This window comes from Aedes albopictus, chromosome 2 (assembly GCF_035046485.1).
Source record: "Aedes albopictus strain Foshan chromosome 2, AalbF5, whole genome shotgun sequence".
NCBI classification, from domain to species: domain Eukaryota; kingdom Metazoa; phylum Arthropoda; class Insecta; order Diptera; family Culicidae; genus Aedes; species Aedes albopictus.
Genome location: NC_085137.1, coordinates 192,570,426 through 192,589,116, shown reverse-complemented (window position 1 = coordinate 192,589,116; position 18,691 = coordinate 192,570,426).

Sequence of the window (18,691 nt, the reverse complement as noted above, 5' to 3'; positions counted from 1 at the left end):
AAGGATCAATCAAATTTTATACAGATGGCTCAAAAGTTGGAATAAAAACGGGAGCAGGAATCTACGGCCCTGAAATACAAATTTCAGTGGCGATGGGACTCTATCCTACGGTGTTTCAAGCAGAGATTCTTGCTATTTTGAAATGCGCAAATATCTGCCTTGAGAGAAAATACAGATATGCAAATATTCGTATTTTCTCAGATAGTCAAGCTGCACTAAAAGTATTGTGCGCTTACAAATGTACTTCAAAGCTTGTCTGGGAATGCATTCTTTTACTGCGCAGGCTGTGCCAAGGGAATTCAGTAAACTTATACTGGGTTCTAGGTCACTGTGGCATTGAAGGGAATGTAATGGCAGACGAGCTTGCTAAACGTTGTTCCAATTTACAGTTTGCTGACCCAGAACCTTTCTGTGGTATATCAAACTGTACAATTAAAATGGACCTGAAACGCTGGGCTGAGCAGAGGGTGATATCCAATTGGATGGATGTTAAAAATTGCAATCAGTCAAAACGATTTATAACACCAAATGCTTATAAAATCAAAAAGCTCTTAGAACTCAAAAAGAGAGCTCTATGTACATACATACACTGGCCTAGTAACTGGACACTGCCCGAGCAGGTATCACTTGAAAAATATTGGCCATATTCAGAGTGATATCTGTCATTTCTGTAATACGGAACGTTAAACCTCGGAACATCTGCTTTGCAGTTGTGGTGTTTTATACACGCGCAGGCAAAGATTTCTAAATAGTGGTTGCTTGCAACCCAGTGAGATCTGGTCTGCAAAACCTGGGAAGGTCTTGGAGTTTATCAATTCCAATGCACCTGACTGGGAGACGACGCGTCGTGGCAGTAGCTGATTACTTGACACATGGTAATTAGCTGACTAGATGCGAATATCAAAACGGGACATGCCACAAAAGTTCAGCCTATTGGACGCAGTGGCTTAATTTCCCCAACAGGGGAGGAAAAAAAAGGTGAAACGAGGAAACGGATGAGGCTCAAGAGATCCACCAAAAAACCTCGGAATCTGCCTAGCAGTGACCCCCAACCCACCGTGACAAATTCTAGGAGTGTTAAGAAAGGCGCCAAACGTTCACCTCCTGGATTCAAAATCCAAGATGAACGAGACTTTCCTTCGCTCCCGGGAACATCAAAAATCCCAGATGTTACAATTTTTTCGACTTCTCAGCCAGTGGGACAGCATTTGGAGCACCAGGAGCATATTCAGGGTGCGCCAATGTTTACGCTTTCTGGCATCGTAGACATCATCCTTAACTTCTTTAATGCTTCTGACTCAGTGAAGAGCATTGTCAAAGCACTTCTTCCTTGTGTAGCCCCTCTTTTGAAGCAGATGGCTTCTAAAATGCCCCTCCTTGCGACAATCGTATCTTTCGATTTAACCACCGAGGTCGAAGATACGAGTTCTGTTCTACACTGGAACTGTCGTAGTATTACACCGAAATTAGACGCTTTTAAATTTTTAGTTAACAATTTACAATAGCCGGGGCCCGTGGCGTAGTGGCTACACGTTTGCTTCATAAGCAGATGGTCATGGGTTCGATCCCAGCCCCGGCACTTTCGTCAGTTGCTCTTTCTCCCTGAGAGCAGCTGACACTGACCCTCTTCTGAGCCCATGACTCAAATGAACCCGGATACTTGGACATCGGCGAACGGAAATCAATAATGGACCCCCCAATCGGACTGGAAACAGGAACAACCAACAGCCACACATCAACATCCACGAGCTCATCATTCTACCATGATAGGGTAGAAAGTGAAAGCAGCGCAACGGCCACCAGTTCGATGTAGTACAATTAGAAATAGAATACATTTAGGCGCTGTACAAAGTACAGCTTCCAATTGGAATCGCTCACGCAGTACCCTAGAGGAAAAAAGAGCTGTAAATTAGGTTAAGTGATTGAAGAATAAAAAAAACAATTTACAATGCGATGTTTTTGCGCTAGCCGAAACGAGTGGACAGAAATCTATCGCAGTGGGATAGCGAGTGTACAGAAATCTATCGCAAGAAATCCGCTGCGTTCAAAGAGTTTCGGAAACGCGGTTCGGTTGAAAACTTTAAGCGGTACACTTCCTTTGAAAGTAAGTTTAAGAACTTGGTCAAGGCGAAGAAAAGCGGTTACTGGCGTCAGTTCGTCGAGGGTTTATCACGCGCGACATCAATAAGAACTCTTTGGAACGTAGGAAGAAGAATGCGTAACGCGTCGTCGGTTAACGAGGATCGAGAAAGCTCTTCTCGGTGGATTCTCAAGTTCGCAAAAAAAGTTTGTCCAGATTCCGTACCCGTGGAGCGAATAATTCGTGATGTTTCCGAAGATAGGGACGACATGGATAGGCCGTTTACGATAGTTGAATTTTCACTTGCTCTTCTTTCATGTAATAATTCCGCTCCAGGTATGGATCGAATCAAGTTCAACTTGCTTAAAAACCTCCCCGACGTCGCTATGAGGCGCTTGTTGAACTTGTTCAATCAGTTCCTGGATAACAACATCGTTCCGGATGATTGGAGACAAGTGAGGATGATAGCATGATCATGAGCATGGATGACCGCACAATTCGTAGTTGCTACTCCGTGATTGACCAGAGCAATCGAAATTGCACAAAGAACCAATGAATAGGGCTTGGGACTAGCTTACTATTCTTAATGTACACAGTTCGAGAGCTCTCAACTTTAATAAGGTCAATAACGGCGCCGGCCACGTCTTTACGGTCATCGAGGATGGGAGGGAATGTTAGTAAGACAAACGTTGTTATAAAGACCGCGAATCGCTGCATCTCCACGTTTGTCTCAGGAAGGATTTTTTTGTTAGTAGGGTAAGGTACATTGTCAGCCCGGGAGTCACCTATGGTTGGTGATATGATTTGAAAATGGATCAATATACACAAACCGCCGTTAACAACCGACCACTTTTCGACGCAAAAACAAGCCAAAAAGAAAATTCTATCGCGTGTCTCCACTCCACTAGGCAGCAGAAACCTTTAGTCTATTCCACACAGAAATACACTGAACGCGACGCCCGGATTTTTCACGACCGGCGAGCCCGAACTAACACTTTTCACTCTTTTGAGTATATGCAAAAAATGAAAGAAAATATTTATTATCAACTAAAAGTGTATTGGGAACTAGCGTCGACACATGACGTGACGAACTTTCCAGTATTTGTAGATAAATAGACAAAAACCAGAGCAAAGTTTTATCATCATATAGCAATACAGGTCTTTTTTTTACACGGGTAGTTTTTCTGCTTTAACTCGGTCAATTTTGAACCTACCTATCTGATTTTCCGTACACAGGTAGTACTAACCGTGTCTACCTGTGTACAAATTTTCATGTGAATTGGCTCAAAATTGACCGAGTTAAAGCAGAAAAACTACCCGTGTAAAAAAAGACCTTAGTGTAATTATCATGGGAAGCGAAAAATCCGGCACCGACTCGACCCACGACGCATCCACCGCACACTCGGAGACAAGTGAGGATGATAGCTGTTCAAAAACCCGGGAAACCCGCGTCAGATCATAACTCGTAACGTCCAATCGCGATGTTGTCTTGCCTACGGAAGTTGTTGGAGAAGATAATTCTCTTTCGACTGGGCATGGGTTGAATCGAATGGCATGTTGTCAGATACACAATTTGGTTTCCGCAGAGGCAAAGGGACGAACGACTGTCTTGCGTTGCTTTCTTCAGAAATGCAGCTTGCGTTTGCTCAAAAGCAGCAAATGGGCTCAGTGTTTTTGGATATTAAGGGAGCTTTTGATTCAGTTTGTGTCGATGTTCTTTCCGACAAACTACACGAAAGTGACCTTTCATCAATTATAAAAAAAACTTTTTGTATAATTTGCTGTTTTGCTGAGTTTTGCTCACGGCGACTTGACAGTTTCACGAATAGGAAGCAATCAGTGAAGTACTAGATTGAAAGTAGTGAGCTGGATTTTTGTATGGTGAGATGATCAATTCGCCGTTTCTGCAATGAAATGGTGCAAACAGCTTGGGTTATATGATTTCTTGCCTAATTTGATGCTATTTGAGCAAAAGTTTGGGTAACTGTGTTGTTGAAGTTGCAAGAAATAAATAATACAACAACACAGTTACCCAAACTTTTGCTCAAACAGCATCAAATTAGACAAGAAATCATATAACCCAAGCTGTTTGCACCATTTCATTGCAGAAACGGCGAATTGATCATCTCACCATACAAAAATCCAGCTCACTACTTTCAATCTAGTACTTCACTGATTGCTTCCTATTAGCTACATGGGCCTCCCCCAGGGTTCATGTCTAAGCCCCCTTCTTTACAACTTTTATGTTAGAGACATAGATGATTGTCTCATGGAAAATTGCACGTTAAGACAGCTTGTGGGTGAGTGTGTTGTTTCTATAACGGGTTCAACAGCAGTTGATCTGCAAGAACCACTACAGGATACTTTGGACAATTTGTCTACTTGGGCTCTCAAGCTGGGTATCGAGTTTTCTCCGGAGAAAACTGAGATGGTTGTCTTTTCTGAAAAACATAAACCGGCTAAAGTTTCCGCTCGTTCTGATGGTTAAGACAATCACTCATAGCATGTCCTCTCAATATCTCGGCGTCTGGTTCGACTCCAAATGCACCTGGGGGAAGCACATTGTGTATCTGATACAGAAGTGCCAAAAGCGAATCAACTTTATGCGAACTATTACCGGAACATGATGGGGAGCGCATCCGGAAGATCTGATCAGGCTGTACCAAACAACAATTCTGTCGGTTTTAGAATACGGTAGTTTTTGTTTTCAATCCGCGGCGAAAACACACTTGCTGAAGCTCCAACGGGTTCAGTACCATTGGCTTCGGATCGCGTTAGGTTGCAAGAACTCGACTAACACAATGAGTTTAGAGGTACTTGCTGGAGTACAGCCTCTGACAGACCGCTTTGCGGAGTTGTCGTTCCGGTTCCTTATCCGATGCGAGGTTGTGAATCCATTGGTCATTGAAAATTTCGAAAAGCTGCTTGAACAGAACCCTCAAACTCGTTTTATGAGTGTGTACTATTGGTACATGACGTCGGAGGTAAGCCCATCTCTGGTTAACACCAATCGTGACAACTTCTCAGACTTCGACAGCTCCTCTGTGGATTTTGATCTCTCTATGAAGGATGAGATCACCGGTATACCGGAATCTTTTCGTTCCATAGGTATTCCACAAATTTTTGCAAGTAAGTTCGGGCATGTTAGCGGGGCTAGACAGTTCTTCACAGATGGTTCCAAAACCGATGATTCGACTGGATTCGGTGTCTACAACGAATTCCATAGCGCCACCTTCATGCTTCAAAAGCCATGTTCGGTATACATTGCTGAGCTAGCGGCTATATACTACACCTTAGAGTACATTCACACTCTTCCATCTGAGCACTACTTCATTTTTACCGACAGTCTAAGCTCTCTGGAGGCTGTTCGGTCAATGAAACCGATGAAGAACTCAGCGTACTTCCTGAATGGAATACGCCAAGTCTTGAGTGCTTTGTCCAAACGCTCATACATCATCACCATAGCTTGGGTCCCTTCACATTGCTCAATTCCGGGCAATGAGAAAGCGGACTCTCTGGCTAAGGTGGGCGCTAGCGAAGGCGATATTTACGAGCGTCAAATCACCTTCGACGAATTTTTTGCATTGGCCCGTCAGGAAACCTTGATCAGCTGGCAACACAAATGGAGAAATGGAGAGATGGATAGATGGTTGCACTACATCATTCCACAGGTGTCGAAGAAGCCATGGTTCAAAGGGTTGGATTTAGGCCGCGATTTCATTCGTGTAATGTGTCGGCTGATGTCCAACCACTATTTGTTGAACGCACATACCTTCCGTATTGGGCTCTCAGAAAGCAATCTCTGTGTCTGTGGCGTGGCTTACCAGGATATCGAACATGTCGTGTGGGTATGCAATGAGTATCGTGAGGTCAGATCTGAGCTGTATGAAACTCTCCGGGTCCGAGGAAAACAACAGAAACCCGTCAGAGAAGTGTTGGCAGGTCTTGATTTGGAGTACATGGAGATTTTACCAGTTTTTGAAACGTGTTGATGTCAGAATTTGATCTCGTACGTTCCTTGTTTTTGTTGCCCCCTTTTCCGTTTGTCCTCCTCTTGTCGTTGTCTCCCGATAGAGCCCTTTCTGTTTAGTCGCGTTACAATCAGGACAGTCGGTCCCATCAATGTTTTAAGTATAAGATAGCAAGTAATTTAGTATAAGTCACTTAAATCCCTCCTTTCCAACTTTATATACTTGTTCTCCCTAACTTCAAAACAGCCGCGAATACTTCGGCTCCCAAAAATAACGTAGTATTAATTATAAATTTAAAAACAAAATGTAAAATCAACATAAAAAATGTAAAGATGATTTCGGCTCTGTTATGCCCAAGCGGCGCCCGAGCCTTCCAAATAAACGAATAAGTAAAAAAACACTCGGTTCATGCTTGCATTCCTCTATCCACGGCCGCGTCCCACATATCGTTGGTGTGTTCGACTGTATTTGGAAACTAATGTTTTGTGGCTACTCAGTCTTGACAAAATCAAAACACTGTTATGTTATTTTGTCCAACGTTTCGGTCCCTGAAGAAGGTCCCAAACGGACCGAAACGTTGGACAAAATAACATAACAGTGTTTTGATTTTGTCAAGACTGAGTAGCCACAAAACATTAGCGTCCCACATATGCCAGATCGTTTTGCACCTGGCTTGCCCACCTTACACGCTGCCCTCCAGGTCTTCTTGTACCATCCGGATCTCTTGCGAACACTAGCTTTGCAGAACTACCAATTCAGGAGGTAAGACTAAACATTTTTTGAAATTATATAAATTATATAAAATGAACACATCGTTCCCCTGCACACCGCCAAAGATGGTCCTTAGCATCCGTCGCTCGAACACTTTGAGTGCCTGCATGTCCTCCTCGAGCATTGTCCAGGTCTCGTGCCCGTAGAGAACTACCGGTCTTATCAGCGGTTTGTACATGGTACATTTGGTGCGTGTGCGAATCTTTTTAGACCGTAAATTCTTGTAGAACCCATGACCTGACTTCCATTGATGAAGACGAAGTCCTCCACACCACCTCGAAAATGTCCCCGTATGTTTTACCAAATTCTCAACAGCTGAACATTCGGTAATCCGTTCGGTAATCAAAACGGGTACCGGACATCCGGTAAATGAAATTTTCTAATGCTGTCAAAAACTACCGAATTTCTCCGGTAATGTTCGTTTCAGAATTACCGTAGGATTTCGGTAATTCATTGTTTTCTTTTGGATATTTTATAGTTTTTCGGTACTTGCAAAAATAAAAGATGCAGGCTAAATAGAGGGTTTATATGTTTTTATTCACCAAATTTTTGAGACATTTCGGCACCAACATTTCAAAAGGGCGTAACTGCATTTTGAAACACACCACTCTTTCACATCTGTGGGTCATATTTTAAGTTTCCCACGAAATTCGCAAACATTACTAGACAGAGGAATTGCTCTTCCTTCCTATACTGGCGGTGATTTGCATGGCGGCATTAAAATACGATCCACAGATGTGAAAGAGGGGTTTGTTTCAAAATGCAGTTACGCCCTTTTGAAATGTTGGTGCCGATTTATTAACAAATTTCGTCTGCTCTTGCTAATTATGTGCTGGATTCGTTTTGGAGCAGGAACGCGCAGTACATTTTTACCCCGCTTTATCACGCAAACACCCAAACACACAGCTGCAACGAAATGTTGATAAATTGATTGGAAGAAGGCAGATGAAATATTGGATTTCTTGTTGATGTTTAGACTACTGTGATAATTTGAGAATCCACTGAATCATCATTTCCCATCGACATTTCACACTAATCAAACTGATTTTGTTTACCTGTTGTGTATCCGACGCCCCTGTGATGAACTCAACGGAACTTGTGTATGCCAGCCGCTGCGAAGTCGTGTGCGAAATTCGACTATGATGATAATGAATTTCGGCCGAGTCTAAATGGGTGCAAATGTCGCAATACATAAACGAACACTCTCTCAGATGTCAGTAAATCCAATGCTCCGCTTAAAATAATCGCAAATTGCACTGACTACATTTTTTTACTTAGACTTTTTTCAGATAACACTAATGCTAAAACCGAAATGAAAATTTCAACTTCCATCAGTTTGACATTTCGAAATGCTGCTGGGAGTTTTACGGAGCTTCGGTAAAGTAAGATGAGATTTACAAGCATTTCGGTAGTGTTTCTTACAGTATACGGTAGTTGTTCGATTTCACTAAACTATTTAACATATGATGCTGTCGAATTATCAAATTACAAATTAATCGGTAATAATATTACCGAACTCCTGTTAAATGACTCATAATTACTGAATTACAGTTGTTTTTTCGCATTACCGAATTTTCCCAGCAAAATAATTACCGAACAACGAGATTGAATCTGAGTGTGTAGTGTTATATTTTGAAAAGGGAAAGAAGAAGAAGGCAGGCTGGTTGGACGCGACCATAGAAATGTATAAGGTTATCAAATCGATTCTTGCCATGAGTATCCTGGGTTATCAAATTGAATGAATGGTGAATATATAGTCCTTGTTTCCCTAAAAACTAATGTATTAGATAGTGATCGTTAAGAAAGTTTCAAGTACATTTCACGTTCCGTTTCGTCTTCTTGTGTCTTGTTGTAAAATTCGTCTTCCAAAGCGGAATGGGATTGAAGTGGTTGGGGAATCTTTGCGCGTCATGAGAATAAGATAAGGTCGAGTTCTGAGATATCGGTCGTTTGAGGGAATCTGTCGGTTATGCACACGGCCTCCTCTATTGAAGTAAAGTCATTGCATGACAAGTCTGCTTGCTTGTTCCCGCGCATTTTTGACTATTCCGAGGCTGACCCTTCGATCAGTATCTAGCCGGGCATCGTAGAACACGAAGGGTGATCCTCTTAGGTAGAGACGCCACTTGTTTAAATCCGGGTCTAAAACAAGAAGCAGACTCCGAGCAGGCCCATGGCCGCTACAAGCTGTGGCCGTATTCTACCCTGTATCGAATCGCCAGATGGTCACTGTGTTTGTATCCATCGGTAACCCTCCAGTCCGAGCTACGGTTTAGACCCAGGCTCCAGAAGGTCACATCAATGATGGACTCAGCACCGTTCCTACTGTAGGTTTTTCAGTTGCCTACGTTCGCGACATCCACGTTCAGTCTAGCTATAGCTTCGAGTAGAGCCCTGGCTCGCGCGTTAGTCGAGCGGCTACCCCACTCAATCGCCCAGGCGTTGAAGTTTCTACCGATGTCCACGGGACTCAATCGCTCTAGTGCGCTTGAAAGTGAATCCAGCATAGACGAGAACTGGCCTTATCGGCCACCTGGGGGCATAACAACTGCAGTAGTACACCCCGTTGATCTTCGCTATTACGACGAAGCCCTCTTGTGACGTGGAAAATATTTCCAGAACCGGAAAACGGCCGGTTGTACAGATTGCCGCTAGCTTGGCCTCATATCACTCAGCGAAGTAAACTACCGAAATTCATCAAAATACCTTATGAAATTTAGCCATAACTGTAAAGTATGGATGCCATAAGAATACCTTATGAAAATTGAACATGCTTATTATGACCTAATTACATAAGATAAACTTATGAAAAGAGCAGAAAAATCGTAAATCGATGCAGACTGGAATCGATCTATGAACGTCGAGATCACTGATCTCGTGCCCAACCCACGCGGCTATCGACGCTTGAGAATATCGTCTTGCTAAATGTGTATAAAATCCAGTCGAGTCGATTCTGCGCCATAAACCGACCTTATGAAATTCAATCTGATCTAACCGACGATTAGTGTTATGAGGTTTCGGTACTGAGGGATTAAACTAAAATCGAGATGTTTAGTTGTGCACTCTAAAACGTAGACTGAGCTATTCTTTATTCTGTTCATCTCTTCGAACCGATCGACAGATCGTAAGTCTCAGGGCTGGTATGCTCTTATTGCGACTGGATACAACAGTTCTCTCCTCTTAAGATTTGACTTAAACATTGCAATTAAAATTCGATATTGCAGGCTTAACAAATTCAAATAATATACTTAAACTCTAATAATAATAAAATTCACTGTTCCGCTTCTGACGCTTCGATCGACGAGATCGCCTTGGCTGCACGACGTTACCAGAATTCGATGGTTTCTGATAACTAACGGGATTCTGATAATCGAACGGCACACTTGAGCCATGATTTAACGGTCCTTGATCGCTGGACGACACTCCGAACGCGTCATCCTGTCTTGTTGGTGTACAATAGGCCGTCCCTTATTTTGCAAAATTTATAAATGTTATTAGTTCGTAAGTGGAAAATGATCGTTTTAGCTAAAAAATGATCGTGTCAAAATTTGAAGTCCGTATCTCAAGGCTAAGTGGTCCCTCAAGGTGCCTAAAGTTGTCAAAAATTGTATGGGACCAAAAAACATGAAATTTTTTTCGACAAACCAAATACGCTATTCCACTAAAACCGGTGATTTTAGGATCCTAAAGGACCAAAAATGTGCTTAGATTTGCGATATCTCTACTCGTTTCCAACATATTGACAAAAAACAACTGAAAAATCAGCATTTTTGATCATTTTTTTAGATTTCGAAGGAAACTTACCCTATTTTGTTCAATAACTCTGGGGTCCTAAAATCACCGGTTTTAGTAGAATAGCGTATTTTTCTTTTGTCGAAAAAATTTCATGTTTTTTTGGTCCCATACAATTTTTGACAACTTTAGGCCCCTTGAGGGACCACTTAGCCTTGAGATACGGACTTCAAATTTTGACACGATCATTTCTTAGCTAAAACGATTATTTTCCACTAACGAACTTAAAACATTTCCAATTTTTGCAAAATAAGGGACGGCCTAATGTACAAGAACTTGCGATCATAGGCATCTGATCGCCTGATGAAGGCAAACTATTGCCTGTTACATGCTTGGACAAACTATTGCCGCTAGTTGAAGGAATCGACAAACTATTGCCGACCTCAACTGTTTGTTGCTGTTGTGAATCGTTGATGAAAGAGTCTGCCAAAAATCCGTAATAATCGCTACTGTCTGACTCGTCGCTGTATTCTTCGTCGTCTTCTCTCGGCCGTTTCCTACTAGGCTTCCACCCACAAACAAGTGTCTTGGGAGGCCGTGGCTTTAACTTTAGCTGGTCGCGATGAGCCGATTAGATTCGACCTCCGACTGAAACTTTTGATATCTTCAACAACGCTGGCCTCCTTTGAAACGCTGGTATGGTTTCACTAGCATCGATCCTCGGAATGCATCTCGCCAAGGTGGGAAGAAAATGTCAAGCCAATCCCTGCCCAACAGTGGAATGATCTCCTTTGCACTCTCCGTCCGTTGACCTTCGCGGACACTATGATCTGACCCGCAACTAACAAACGCGCGCCATCAACGACTGCCAGTTTTAGGTTGCACCTGTACAGCGGTTTGTACTTAAAGCGTTGATTGTATGTCTGCTTGCTGACAACGGAGACAGCAGATCCACTGTCGATCTCCATTCGCAGGATCTCACCTTCCACACATGCTTCGACTAGGCACAGTGCGCTATTGCTGGAACGTTGCGACGCGGAAATCATCAAAACGTCCATTTCTCCTTCCGATTCCGATGACTTAGCTGCTCTTCTTAATCGCTCCGACAAATCTGGCTTCTCTGGCACCACGGCGACTGACTTTACAGATGGCTTCTGGTGTTTCAGGTCATAACAGTATTAACGGGTGTGCCCCTTCCTGCTTCAGTAATTGCAGAAGTAGATCTTCTTTCCGCCCTTCCTCGGGGTAGAAAGGCTTCTGCTGCGACTACGGCTACCGTTGCCAACCCTTTTGGTTCCTAGACGTTCTACTCAAGCTGTTTCTCCATTGATGGACGTCAAACGCTCAGCGGCCTGCTCACGGTTAACGATAATTTTCTCCGCCTTCGCATCAAGCAATCGCTCCTGAAGCTGCTTGCTAGCAACACCACAGACTAACCTGTCCCTAATAGCCATGTCTTTGAAAGTACCAAAGTTACAAGACTCAGCCAATTGCTTGACTGAAAGCACAAAATCAACGGCTCTTTCACCCGGCTTTTGGGATCGAGCATAGAACTTCACACGCAATTTCGCTACGGTCATACCGCTTTTTAAGCGAATCCGTCAGTTCTTTGAGCTCAATATCAGCAATATCTTTACCTGGGAACAACAGTTTAAGCTCAGAGTAGACCTCTGTCCCACAAGAAGCTAAAAAAGTAGCCTTGTGCTCATCAGCAGGAATTTTCTGTAGTACCCAATTCAATTGTTCCAAGTACTGCGAGAACGGAATGGCGCCCGGAACGTATGGGTCACTGCTGTTCATCAATGCATATTGCTGATAACTGCACGACGAAACTCCAGACGACGATTCACAAAACTTGTCCAAGCGGGCAGAGGCAACAATTATCGAATCTACCCTATCCACTTACCACGCTGAAGCAGATCAAAAATGTTTTCGCACTATCTATTAGCTCTCCAATGCACACTATTGACCTCCTGTTGCTTTTGTTGGCGGTCGTTTACACAGGTCACAAACTCACAATACCTTTTGGAGATAATAAAATAATGATGGATAATTATATCACACTCAGCACAAACCAGCGGATCACTAAACTTTTTAAACGAGTGATGAGTGCTGCCTTAAACTTGCTGGAAATAGCGATTTCGTTAACACTTCGCTTTTCAATAATTTCAAAACTTTCTGCAGAGCAATTGTAGGCAATAAACAATTACCGCACTACAGGTGACCATCCACACTTGAGGCGATCTAGGCGATGATATGCGAATTGCACTATGGCGGCAAATTCCTTGCGCCAGCCAACTGCTCACTACACACCACGGGGATCGAAATAAACGATATCACTCACTATTCGCGGATTTCGACGCGGATAATATCTAGTGAAACCCGTTTTGAAAAGAAAATTTTCACCTCGTTCGCCACTGATCTAACCGACGATTAGAGTTATGAGGTTTCGGTACTGAGGGATTAAACTAAAACCGAGATGTTTAGTTATGCACGCTCAAACGTAGACTGAGCTATTAGGGCTTCCCAACCTTTTTGAGGTAGCGACCCCCTTTAAGAATTGTCAAAACATCTGCGGCCCAATGAAAATTTTTAGAAAAAATATTAACGAAACCGAGTTTTTTGGGTACAGTGACGTAGCCAGAAATTTACTGTGGGAGGCATTTTTGATGATCAATGATACGTTTTTTTTTTTCATTCGACACTCACATTTCGTAATCAATGGTATCATGTACATTGAATTTGAGTCGTAGCTGAAAAATAGCGGCGCAGCCGAAAAATTTTTTCTTCCGAATGTGTTTGATACTGAAAATTTGTTCCTCAGATTGTGGCTTTTGGGGGTGGCGGTATACAAAATTAAAAATTGGTATAATTTGCACAAAATAGAATAAAAAATTACTATTTTTTGTATCGCCGCGGCCCCCCTGGACTGGCTTCACGGCCCCCCAGGGGGCCGCGGACCACTAGTTGGGAACCCGTGTTATTCTGTTCATCTCTTCGAACCGATCGACAGATCGTAAGTCGCAAGGCTGGTATTGTTTATTGTTTATTCGTCAACAGGTGAAATCCCCACTTCTATGACAATGGTTTATCTTAAAACTAACATAAAACTCTTCTAAAATTAAGCTTATTAGTTTCCCGGGACAAATTAAAATTAAATACACGATGACATTTGTTGAAAACACGGGACATACTGCGGATCGGTTCATGGAATCCATAATTAGTTCTGGTGCGGGGAAAACGGATGAATGCATTTTGGTGAAGATTCCGGTAGTGTATGTTGATATCCAGCATGCTGAGGAGCAGCGGACAATCAATATTGCCTTGTAGGAGATCCCCTATAAAACACGCTTTTGCCACGTCGCGCCTAGGCTCGAGTAGCTCCAGGCATATCAGTTTGCAGCGGCTTTCGTAGCTTGGCAAGTTTAACGGGTGCCTCCAACTGAGATGACGAAGGGCGAAACGAATAAATTTACGCTGGACGGCCTCAATCCGTTCAATTTCGTTCCTGTAGTACGGTGACCATACGACGGATGAGTATTCTAGTACTGGATGCACAATAGAACAATACAAAGCTTTCAGGCAGTATACGTCCGTGAACTTTTTGCAGAAGCGAAACAGAAATCCCAGCTGTGACGAGCCTTTTGAAACGATGTACGCCACATGGTCTTTGAAGGTCAGCTGAACATTTAAGAGAATACCCAAATCCTTCACTGTAGTTTCACGCTTCAATCAGGTTTCCGCCAGGGAATAATCAAAGTGTAATAGGGAGCGTTTACTGCCGAACGGAATTACCGAGCATTTTGACACATTTAGCGACATTCGGTTGACACGGCATCATCGAGCGAAAATTTGCAGGAAAGACGCATCATGTGAGTTACTCACTACGTAATACAGCTTCAAATCATCTGCATACCAGAGTTTCAGACAATCCAATACAATATTGACATCGTTCATGTAGAGCAGGAACAAGAATGGACGGAGGTGGCTGCCTTGAGGAACGCCGGACCAAACCGAGAAAGGCATCGAAACATGGTCTCCAATTTTGACGGGCATGCTTCGTCCGGTCAAATACGATCGAAGCCAGAGGAGCAAATTATCGTTCATCCCTAGTTTATTGAGTTTGGCAATCGCAATCTGATGATTCATTTTATCAAAAGCGGCAGACAGGTCCGTGTAAATAGCGTCAACTTGCTGACCGGCTTCAATTTGACGAATCACAAACGAAGTAAAACATGCCAAATTAGTTGTCGTGGAGCGTTTATTGGCCCGTTTACATATTTGCTAATTCTGGGTGACAATACATTTTCGAGCAGTATTGGCGCCAATTTAGCGCAATGTAAACACTTTTTAGCTGACAATAAAATTAGCATGACAAATTCAGAAGCTTCTGAATTCGGTGCTAAAACTAGCGGACAATAATGAGAATATTAGATTGTCCGACACAATTAGCATTATGTAAACGGTCTGCTAGACGAATTGTCAGCTAATTATGCCATCACGCCAATTTTATTAGTAGATAGGGAAGTGTTTACACTACGATAGTTTGGTACCAATACAGTCGGACAATTTATTGTCCCAGATTTAGCAGCTAAATTTTTAGCGGCAATGTAAACGATACTAGCGTGGATTAAATTGTCCGACAGAATATTGTCACGCATTATTATCACATATGGCCCGTTTACATATTTGCTAATTCTGCGCGACAATTCATTTTCGAGCAGTATTGGCGTCAATTTAGCGTAATGTAAACACTTTTTACTTGACAATAAAATTAGCAGGACAAATTCAGAAGCTTCTGAATTCGGTGCTAAAACTAGTGGACAATAATGAGGATATTAGATTGTCCGACACAATTAGCATCATGTAAACAGTCTGCTAGACGAATTGTCAGCTACTTATGCCATCGCGCCCATTTTATTGGCAGATAGAGAAGTGTTTACATTGCGATAGTTTAGTACCAACGCAGTCGGACAATTTATTGTCCCAGATTTAGCAGCTAAGTTTTTAGCGGAAATGTAAACGATACTAGCGTGAAATAAATTGTCCGACAGAATATTGTCACGCATTATTATCACATATGTAAATGGGCCAATATGCAAACGGGCCGGCTCGTTTACATATTTGCTAATTCTACGCGACAGTTCATTTTCGAGCAGTATTGGCGTCAATTTAGCGCAATGTAAACACTTTTTAGCAGACAATAAAACTAGCATAACAAAATCAGAAGCTTCTGAATTCGGTGCTAAAACTAGTGGACAATAATGAGGATATTAGATTGTCCGACACAATTAGCATCATGTAAACGGTCTGCTAGACGAATTGTCAGCTAATTATGCCATCATACCAATTTTATTGGCAGATAGGGAAGTGTTTACATTACGATAGTTTGCTACCAACATAGTCGGACAATTTATTGTCTCAGATTTAGCAGCTAAATTTTTAGCGGCAATGTAAACGATACTTGCGTGGAATAAATTGTCCGACAGAATATTGTCACGCATTATTATCACATATGTAAACGGGCCATTAGGCATGAAACCGTGTTGATCCGGCGAGATGTAATGACTGTAGCTCTGAATTAGCTGTTGCAGAACTATCACCTCAAATACTTTAGAAATCGAACTCAGTGCAGCTATACCGTAATCCGGGGTCAAATTGATCATTTTAAAACAACATTTGTGGATAACATTAGTGGAAATTCAAAAAAAAATAATGATCGGTCGCCTTTCCGCACCGGTGGTCTCTATTCTATCTCTTCTATGGTGTTATTGCAAATCTTATTCAGTATAATTATCTGTGCTCATATTTTGAAAGAAGGGGTTTTGGATAAGACTGAAAACTGTTAGTAAAAATTGAACTCAAATAAATAATTCCCTTGGAGATTTGTACCAGTTTTTAAATTATATGTTTGTTGCTTACTGTATGACTAGTAGGTTGAATTTTTATCTAAAATAATATCCATCTCTTCGATATCCATGTTGCCTTTTTCGCAAGAAATTTATCTGAATTTGAGATTTTGAGCATCTTTTTTAATAATTAGGTTTATTGAATAATTACATTCCTTGCATTTCCAACACATTTATTACGTAGTTGTCTCCTTTACAACTTCGCGTAGGTCAAAATTCTTGAATCCTGGTCATAGTAGAAGCTGTCTTCTAACAGTCTGCGATAAGTTTGCGCAACCTTTTTTCATAAACGTGTATTTTAACATTAGCTAATTTTATACTCAGTCACAACTTTTTAGTTACAAAGCATCAATCGGAAATCTTAATATATATTGCGATATTTTATATACTGGTATATGAATATTTTGTTGGAAGCAGATTCTTTGCGCTTGGAGTAGACTGCGTATTTGTGAAAGTACATAATGAGCCCACTCTCTTTTTTGGCACTTCTTACAACATTTGTTGTATTTTAACATCCAACACTTGCTTTTTCTATAACGAGGAACCTACAATATGGCAGTCCTGCACACCGCCCATTTTAATTGATGAAACTTGGCAGCTCGACTTAAGTTTTTTAGATTTCTATCGGTATGATTTAAGTTTATTTTTACAAAAAAAAAACTGTAGTGTTTTTTATGATATCTGAATTGAGTTAGGTACAGTCAAAGCATCTTTGAAAAATCATAACTACTCAAATCTAATCTTATACATACGCAGCCAGTACGCGAAATCACCCTGGAAAGCAATCGTGTTACTTTTCTTGTCAATATTAATGCTTGCAGCATATCAGGACACATACATCAAAGCGGCCAGGTCTATTGCGCTGTATTTACACGCAAAGTGTTCTTCGAAATACTTGGAGTACAGAATATTTTCTTTCGGCAAGGTACTTCTCGAATTTACAGGGGAGGAAGGATGCGTATACCAAACAATCCAGATTACATGTTGATGAATATGTTTTAAATATATAAGAATGTGTATAATAGAGCTATGAATAAAAAATGTGTAATATTGAAAAAATCTCCCCTATTGTTGGGTTGTTTTTATAGATCTAAATAATGTCGAACCTCCTATTCTGTATGATCGGTGTTATTCACATGGGGTTGTCGCAGATTTTTTTCTGCTTTCCTCTATTGTTTCTACAAGGGTGAAGTTACTCATTTCTCACACTTTCTTCACAATGTCTCGTTTATTTAATTTATATTTTCAAATTTATATTTAATACACCACCCACTGACGACCACTTTTTAAAAAAAAAAAAAGCAATCAAACCAAAACTCCTTTGCCCTTTTCGAAATATACACGACAAAACGAACCGTAGGCACAACTCTTTCAAAACGGGGGATCTCAGCCCGGAAAGTGGAGAAAGAAAACCTTGTGGTCACTTATTACCGTCAAATGGCTTTCTTTTCGGGTTAGAAAATACGCACATCTTCTTACCGGAATCTGCGACGGATGACGATAATTTTGGAACTTGTCGGAACGAACTTCGCGAGTTATTTATTTGGACATTTTTCTAAATGTGCGAAACCAAACTTTACTTGCAGCGTAGAAACCCCGGCTCAAGCATGTACGTGTTAAAAAAGCAAAACTCACTGAATCACTATACATTTCAAATATAAGTTTCGAAACGATCGGCCGAATCAAAAACTAAAAGTGCGATTGTGAACAATTGTAACTATTTTAAGAGAAAATCAATACATTTTCGATATGCATGATCCTAAAATTGGCGAAGAAGGGAAAACTTTATTCAAAACATACTTAAGCAAAGCTTGTCAATTTAAACCTATTATTTTTCTGCGTTTGTATTGTCACTCTATCACATTTGTATGTCAGACAATTTGTTGTGTTATTCGTGTAACGATCTAATATATTATTTGGTTGAAAATTTAAAAGCAAGTAAAAATAAAAATTTTGAATATTTGATGCAAACTAAAATAAATTTCTACCTATACAAAACAAGAAAATCATTCTCTAGAAACTATATAGGGTAATTGATCCGATCATGGAGGAGTTAAGCGCTGGGTTCATGTTTAAACCACAATTGTATCGCCCCAAGCAAACTTTTTACATAGATTGAATTGAAAATAATAAAATCCATCCTTAATCTACGGGAAAATAACGAAATATTGCCACTTTGACGTTGTTATGAGCATTTTATTCGTTTTTATCTGAAAGATCATTGTGTT